The sequence below is a fragment of the Bos grunniens genome, chromosome 8 (genome assembly GCF_055505025.1).
Source record: "Bos grunniens cultivar Pamir isolate PY7600 chromosome 8, Bosgru_T2T1.0, whole genome shotgun sequence".
NCBI lineage: Eukaryota > Metazoa > Chordata > Mammalia > Artiodactyla > Bovidae > Bos > Bos grunniens.
This window is the reverse complement of record NC_141172.1, coordinates 567,850-576,737: the sequence shown is the minus strand read 5'-3', so window position 1 is coordinate 576,737 and position 8,888 is coordinate 567,850. Positions and strand designations below refer to the sequence as shown.

Below are 8,888 nucleotides of genomic sequence, written 5' to 3'. Positions count from 1 at the left end.
AAGAAGCCAGTCACAAAAGACCACATACTGTATTGATTCCCCTTGCCCACAACAGGCAAATCCATAAAGATGCAGAGAATGTTAGCCATTGCTTAGAGCTGGGCGTGGGCCAGCTAGGGTGATTAAGAACCAACTGGTAATGGGCACAGAGTCCCTTTGTGTAGTATTTAAAATGACCTAAAAGGCAGCGGTGATTGCTCTCTGAATATGTGAGAAAACACACAACTATACACTTTAAATGAGTATATTTTATGGTGTATGAGGTACATCTCAATAAAACTATAAAAACAAAAAGACCTAAGGCCTAGCCTGCTCAGGCTGTCATAACAAATCTATCACAGACGAGGCAGCTTCAACAGACGTGTACTTCTCACTGTTTCGGAGGCTGGACATCCAAGAACAAGGCACAGACAGATTCAGCGTCTGGTGAGGACCCAGGTCCTGATCCGTAAATGGCATCTTCTCTCTGAGTCCTCACAGGGTGGAAGGGGCAAGGCACTGGAGTGGGTGTGTGTGTGCTCGGTCACGTCCAACTCTTTGCAAGCCCATGGACTGTAGCCCACCAGGCTTCTCTATCCATGGAATTTTCCAGGCAAGAATAACTGGAGTCAGTTTCCATTTCCTTCTCTAGGGAAACTTCCTGACTCAGGGATCAAACCAGGGTCTCCTTTGTCTCCTGCCTTGGCAGGCGGATTCTTTCCTCTGTTCCACCTGGGAAATCGGGCAGGGTCTCTGTTATAAGGGCACTAATTCCAGCTATGAGGCCTCCACCCTCTGACCACATCACCACCCCAAGACCCTGCCTCCTAAAAGCATCACATTGTGAGTTAGGTTTCAATGCAGAAAATTAGGAAACACAAGCCTTCCATCTATAGCAACTGGAACACTCATATCAAGTTTTCTGATTTAATATTTGAGGTCAACTTAGTCCAAAGGCCTGGGTTCAGATCCCAGCTTTGTCACCAGCAGAGTGTGCCCTGGGCAATCCCTCAATCTCTCTGCTTCTGTTGCATCCTCCTCCTTTTGTATGAAGCAAGATTTATTTCACAAGTGACTTGAGACTAAGTCCACGTCTACCACCGAGATACTGTGGGTCTTGACTTTCACAAAGGCAGAATAAGAAAGCTGTATTATGCGATGCAGACCAAGGATGGCAGCCCTGCGTTGCTCTGGAGGTCTTCCCTGGGAGGCTCTGACTTTATGAGACAGGAGTGTCCCTGGCCTGGGGCGTCTTTCCAGACAAGGGGAGTTTGAACCATGGAAACCATGTGGCTACAAGAGAGCCAGGATGGGTGTGTGCCAATAGGCGTGCAAGACAGTCAAAATCTCACTTATCAATATCTACTCTAATGTATGCCTGACACTCTTACATTGATGTCATTAGACTTTATAGAATCTGTCGACTTGTGAAACTTGAGTTGGAAATAGTTTGTCCAGCTTTACTTTTTGTGTGCCTCAGACGATGGGGTCAGGGTTGTTTTGTTTCATTTTATTGGCATTTGCAAGAATATAAAGCTGGTTCTTAAGTAGCTAATACAATATTTCATTCGCGATGCCAGCAGCTCGTTCTGATTACGTAAAAAGTGAGAGGAAAACACCCCCCTGGCTGTGCAACAAGGTGGCTTTCAGCTTATCATAAATGAGCTCCCCTCACCTACCCCAGCTCCACCTGTTTCCCTCCTTCACAGCAGAAAGAGGGGTCTAGAAACGAAACCACAACAGAAAAGGTGTGTTGTTTGATGAGCTCTCTAACTACCACACACACACACACACAATTAAAATGACAAAAAGCATATGTGCACAACCTGAGAGATGCACACACTAACGGCACTAATGTCTGTAAAGATGCACAGCTGGCACCCGCCTGCTGTGAAGGAAGCCCCGTCCACGGGGTGAAGGGTCAGATGGACACAAAACTGCTCTGCACACGTTCTCTGTTCCTTGCTTCGCTCCTGACAGAGGCTCACCGCACTGACAGGCGAAGAACCTGCTTCTAGGCTTTGAAATCGTGTCATATGTCCCTCCTTCAGTTCTCCCTGGTCCAGGGGCTCCCAATCTCAAAGCACGAAGCCTTCACAGGGAGCCTGTGAGCTGTATGACACACCTCACTCAAGGGAGAGACTTACAGGCTATTAGGCTCATGTCCCAGGGAAACATCACCTTGATATGCAAAATGAAAAAATAAAGAAACAGGGTAACAGTGATTGCAAGAGAGTGGCTTGAGCTTCACCCCATCTCATAAGCATGTTTTAACTCATTGTGACAAGCAGCCACTCCTCAAAGTGTCAAAGCGATGACTGTGGATTTCCTAAATTTAAAACCTCGCTGTCAAAACGCACAGGTGTACCTGTAGTACATCATGGAACCAGACTGACAGGAATGGGGCACACCCATTCTGCCACACCCAAGGAAGATTTCTCCCCAAGGAAGATTTCTCTCCACAAGCTGCAGGAGTCATTGTCTGCCAAGCTCTTCAAGGCAGGCTGGGAAGCATGTTTGGAAAACAAAGAACTTTTTAATTGTTGCTGACATGAATGAACTCTCTGAAACAACAGCTGTGTCTTGAGATTACATTACAAGCTTGTGAGCAGGCTGCAGAGCTTCCTCATACAAAGACAACTCCAAAGAAGCCTGTTAATTGTTTCCGAAAAAAATTCCCAAGCGAGGGATGCCTCATTTCAGTTCCTGCGGGTTGCAGTCACTGTAAGTTTACAGAATGAAACTGAGAAACAATCTTTGTATTGACTTCGGCGGGTAAAAACCAAAATCCAGGTGGACAGCTTGGACCAGAGTGGGAAGTCTGTTGTCAAGGTTATCCATGTGTCCAGCCTAAAAGTTCGCTAATGGCAATGACATCTGGCTATTAAAATACCATCCCAGGAGATGATTTCCTTCCTGTCTTTCTAGTCACAGAATGTCTGGTGCTGGCTATAAATTATGGACAGAAGAACTCATTTGGAGAAATGTTGACCCAGTCATACTTCACAGGTTTATTGCTACCCTGAGAGAAATGAACCTTGTGAAATTATAACCGCCAAACTACAACCAAGATCCTTCCAAAGGCAGACCTCCAGCAAGCAGAGGAGAAGGTTAAGGATGGGGGAGGGGCATCAAGCGTGCTCAAGGAGGCAGGAAGAGGGCCAAGGAGACTGGGTTTAGTGAGCAGCCCAGGGGGTCTGACGTCGAGGGAATGATTACCACACTGTCTCCAATTCCCTTCATCAAGCAGCCTTACTTGAGATTCTCACGTCTTCAGGGTAAGTGATTATAACAAAAGTGCATGTAAAATGCGGAGAGAGTATGTTTTCTCTAACCTTCACTGGATTCTCAGAAGACCCCAGAAGCTAAAACTGCTAAAAAAAAAGTAAAATAAAATAAGCTGGTCATGGAGGACTGAAGAAAGCTGTAAAGCCTTTGATCCTCCTTCCACGGGGAAGTGGGTTTTCTCTCCCCTCCCCACGGATCTAAACTGGACCACGGCTGCTTTTACCAGCAGGACGCTGGGGACGAGCTCCAGGCTCGGCCTGGACAAGCAATGCAAGCACCGGGGTGCTGGAGCCCTGAGAATATGGTCCATGAGAGGCTCCCACCGCACACAGAAGACCCAGAGGATGCGATGCTGGAGAGAGAGAGAGGCCAGGCAGCACCAGGGCACCTGATGTGAACGGAGAAATCAGATTTGAGTGGATCCTGCAGGCCCAGCTGCTGCCAAACTGAGCAGAGACGAATCATCCAGCCAGCCCTTCCAGAGTTCCTGACCCACAACATCATGGATGACGTGATATAGTGGTTCTAAAATCACAGAAGTCAGGGATAACTTGCTTTAGAGCAAGAGATAAAGTTAACACACCTTCAAAGAGACTTAAGAATGTCACATACCACTCAAAACTTATGGACAGTCTGTAAAATTATAAACAGAAACATAATTCTAAAACAAAACGTGTGGGTTCCTGTACAATTTCTGTGTTGCTTACCAGTGAAGCTCTCTTTCAACAACTTCTTAGTTTTAAAAAAAAATTTTTTTAACTTGCCAAAAGAGAAACATTAAAAAAAAAAATCAGAACTTAGCATTTTCAATGCAAACAATGCAAATGATGTTTAGGTTTATTTCATTTTCTTGACTTTCCATCCTGCCTACTTTCCTGCCAGTCCTCCATGCACCTTCTTGTATGTTCTGCTCACACTTGTTCTCGGCTCATCTTACCCTCGATGCCTCCTCACCTTATTAGTTCATAGCCACTGTAAAATGGTTTTATTCCCAAATGACTTACAGAAGAAGTTCTTTCCTGAATAACCTATAGATCCTTCACTGCCTAATAGATTAGTTCTCATTTTATTTTTGCTAAAGATTTGTCTAGGTAATTTGCCCGACACAAAGAGAAACTCCTAAAAATAGAAAAAAGAAAAGAAAAAAAAAAAAAGCCTAATAATTTTACTTAAGTTTAGATCCTATTACTTTTCTATAATTTCCTCTCCTATCCGTTGAAACAAAAGGAAATGTTAACTTTATAAGACACAATCTGGTTAAAGTGAACTTGCATAATTTCTTCTCCTCTCACTTACCTGGAATAAAAACTTAGGAATTCTCATGACTCTTGGATCTACCTTAAGTACCATCCTCACAACAAAAACTCCAATCATGATTCTATTTTAAACTGGATTTTCTAATTCTATGTAACAATCAAAATGGGTTTCTCACCAATTCTTACTTTAGCCTGCTAACTTTGGCATCAGCATCTTCCTAGTATTTTGAGAAGACATGGAGGAGAGAGTGAGAAGAGTCCTTATCGGTATTGTTGAATGTTTGCTTCACGCTCGCTGGATTTGGCAAGTTTCTACATCTCATTCTTTCTCTGATGAGGTTTTTTAGAAATTCCTCCATTTCTGAAGTTCCCTTGATTACAGAAAATATTATTATTCCCTGTATGTCTAAGTCAAAAGATGCTGATATTCAAAATTTTTATTCCAAACTCAGTCAAAATTTCATTCATTTTTTCCCCCAAGTTAATGTGGCAATGGATGTGTCAAAATACAGTGAAACAGTTTGGTAAAATACCATACCTCAAAATGATGGCATATAAACATTGAAATTCTCTGTATAAATCTGGAAAATATGTATGTTATTAAATTAAAAACCATAATGCAAATATATGCATGCATAATTACTGAAACAGTTTAAATATGAAAAAATTTCAAGGTACTATAAAATGTAAAAAGCAGTTGTGTCTGTTGAATTTTGACAAGTATGCTGAAACCACTCAATGGGAAAAGAGCAGCCTTTGCAACAAAATGTAGTGGGATAACTGGACATCCGCACGTGAATGATGAAAATGGAGCCCTGCCTCTCGCCAGACAAAACTAACTTAGCATGGACCGCAGGTAGAAGTGTTAGAGCCAAATGTGTAAAACTCTTAGAAGAGAACATAAGAGCAAATCTTTGTGACCCTGACTTAGACAACGGTTCCTTGAGCAAAGCACAGGGACAAGAGAAAAAGAGAGAAATCAGACTTCGCGAAAATTAAAATCTTTTGTGCTGCAAACAATACCATCAAGAAAGTGAAATAACAACTCACAAAATGGGAGAAAACATTTGTTAAACAGGTCTGATAAGGAATTTGTGTTTGGAATAAAACAAAGAAAACTTACAAGTCAATAACAAAAAGACAACCCAATTTAAAAATGGGTAAAGAATCTAAATAGACCTTCTTCCAGATGATCAATAAGCAGAAGAAAAACATGCCCAACCTCAGTAATGATTAGGGAAATACCAAAGAATAGCATAGTGAGATGCCATCTCACATCCACTAGAATGGCTATCATTAAAAGGACGAAAAAAAATATAACAAGCATATGCAAAGATTAGGAGAAATTGGAGCCCTCATATATTGCTGGCAGATGTTTTAAATGGTGCAGCCACTTTGGAAAATTTGACCATTTCTCCATCTGTTAAACATATAGCTTCCACAGGACTCAGAATTCCACTCCTGCATGTAAACCCAAGGAAAAGAAAACACAAATCCACATAAAAAATTATTTCTAATGTTCACAACAGCACTGTTCATAGAAACTAAAAAGTGAAAACAACCCATGTGTTCCTCTACTGGTGAAGGAACACTGGTGAAGGTCAATTATTCTGTTGAATGAAAAAAGCCAGTCATAAAGATCACATGTTGTATGAGTTCATTTTCATGCAATTATCAGCATGTGAAATTTGTAAAGCAGAAAGTAGATTAGTGATCGTCAAAGGCAGGGAGTGAAAGTGTTGGCAGAAACTGGGAGTGACCGCTAGTTTGAGAGTTAAAGAATAAACTGTGATGGATCCAGGCCATGCAATATTATTCAGCAACAAAAAGAAGCTAAATCATTCAGTTCAGTTCAGTCCCTCAGTCGTATCGGAACTATTTGTGACCCCATGGACAGCAGCACGCCAGACCTCCCTGCCCATCACCAACTCCTGGAGTTCACTCAGACTCACATCCATTTGGTCGGTGATGCCATCCAACCATCTCACCCTCTGTCGTCCCCTTCTCCTGCCTTCAATCTTTCCCAGCATCCAGGTCTTTTCAGATGAGTCAGTTCTTCACATCAGGTGGCCAAAGTATGGAGTTTCAGCTTCAGCATCAGTCCTTTCAATGAATATTCAGGACTGATTTCCTTTAGGATGGACTGGTTGGATCTCCTTGCAGTCCAAGGGACTCTCAACAGTCTTCTCCAACACCACAGTCCAAAAGCATCAGTTGTTCAGTGCTCAGCTTTCTTTAAAGTCCAACACTCACATCCGTACATGACCACTGGAAAAACCATAGCTTTGACTAGATGGACCCTTGTTGGCAAAGTAATGTCTCTTCTTTTTAATATGCTTTCTAGATTGGTCATCGGAGAAGGCAATGGCACCCCACTCCAGTACTCTTGCCTGGAAAATCCCATGGACGGAGGAGCCTGGTAGGCTGCAGTCCATGGGATCGCTAAGAGTCAGACACGACTGAGCGACTTCACTTTTACTTTTCACTTTCCTGCATTGGAGAAGGAAATGGCAACCCACTCCAGTGTTCTTGCCTGGAGAATCCCAGGGACGAGGCAGCCTGGTGGGCTGCCATCTATGGGATCGCACAGAGTCGGACATGACTTAAGTGACTTAGCAGTAGCAATAGCAGATTGGTCATAACTTTTATTCCAAGGAGCAAGTGTCTTTTAATTTCATGGCTGCAATCACCATCTGCAGTGATTTTGGAGCCCCAAAAATAAAATCTGTCACTGTTTCCACTGTTGCCCCATCTATTTGACATGAAGTGATGAGACCAGATGCCATGATCTTAGTTTTCTGAATTTGAGTTTTAAGCAAACTTTTTCACTCTCCTCTTTCACTTTCATCAAGAGGCTCTTTAGTACTTCTTCACTTTCTTCCATATCTGAGGTTATTGATATTTCTCCCGACAATCTTGATTCCAGCTTGTGTTTCATTCAGCTCAGGATTTCTCATGATGTACTCTGCAGATAAGTTAAATAAGCAGGGTGACAATATACAGCTTTGATATAGTCCTTTCCAGATTTAGAACCAATCTGTTGTTCCATATCCAGTTCTAACTCTTGCTTCCTGACCTGCATATAGGTTTCTCAAGAGGCAGGTCAAGTGGCCTGGTATTCCCATGTCTTTCAGAATTTTCCACAGTTTATTGTGATCCACACAGTCAAAGGCTTTGGCATAGTCAGTAAAGCAGAAATCGATGTTTTTCTGGAACTCTCTTGTTTTTTTGATGATACAACTGTGTTGGTGATTTGACCTCTGGTTCCTCTGCCTGTTCTAAATCACTGGTACCTGCTAAAACATGGTAAACCTTTAAATTATTCTGTTGAATGAAAAAAGCCAGTCATAAAGATCACATATTGTATGAGTTCATTTTCATGCAATTATCAGCATATGAAATTTGTAAAGACAGAAAGTAGACTAGTGATCGTCAAAGGCAGGGAGTGGAAGTGTTAGCAGAAACTGGGAGTGACCGCTAGTTTAAGAGTTAATAAAATGTTCTAAAATCAGACTGTTATAGCTATCCAGTATGAGAGTTATCCAGTGTGATGTGGGTCACATATCTGTGAACATTAATACGCCATATTGTGAAAGCACTGAAAACCATTGGAATACACATTTTAAATGGGTGAATTTTAATGTACACAAAATATAACCCAATAATGCTACTTCTGAAAAAGAGGATGGATAGTTGTTATTATAAAATGTTCTTTAAAATTTGTTTGTGAAATCATATTTGTATTCAGGGTATAGTCAATTACAATATTGTATTAGTTTTAGGTGTACAGCAAAGTGATTCAATTATATACTTTTTTCACATTATTTTCTATTATAGGTTATTATAGGATATTGAGTATAGTTCCCTTTGCTCTATAGTAAATCCTTGCTGCTTACTTATTTTATATAGTTTGTATCTATTAAACCCATAATAGATAAGTTTATTTTCTAAGTCTGTGAGTCTATTTCTGTTTTATAAATAAGTGCCTTTGTATCATTTTTTTAGATTCTACATATGAGTGATATTGTGTGATAGTTGTCTTTCTCTGTCTGACTTGCTTCACTTAAAATAGTATCATAATCTCTAGGTCTATTCGTGTTGCTGCAAATGGCATTATTCCTTTCTTTTTTATGGCTGACTAGTATTCTGTTGTATATACGTATCAATATCACATCTTCTTTATCCATTCATCTGTCGATGGACATTTAGGTTGCTTTAATGTCTGGGCTACTGTGAATAGTGCTGTTATGAAGGGTGGAATGCATGTATCATTTTGAATTAGAGTTTTCTCCAGATATATGCCCAGGAGTGGGATTGCTGCATCATATGGCTACTTTATTTTTAGCTTTTTAAAAATCTCCATAC

At 41.2% G+C, this 8,888-nt stretch overlaps 1 protein-coding gene across 8 annotated transcripts in view; it reads right to left on the bottom strand.

The window, feature by feature from the left end:
• Nucleotides 1-210: 210 nt before the first annotated feature.
• Nucleotides 211-8,888, bottom strand: part of LOC147366544 (uncharacterized) — a 204,795-nt gene continuing 196,117 nt past the window's right edge. For 4 of the 8 annotated variants that reach the window (XM_086414211.1, XM_086414205.1, XM_086414202.1 and 1 more), the window contains one exon: nucleotides 5,863-7,819. The gene's annotated coding sequence lies outside the window, so the exon portion shown is untranslated. Of the gene's footprint in view, nucleotides 712-5,862; nucleotides 7,820-8,888 lie in introns of those variants that run through there. The other 4 variants (XM_086414207.1, XM_086414209.1, XM_086414213.1 and 1 more) reach the window with 2 other exon arrangements.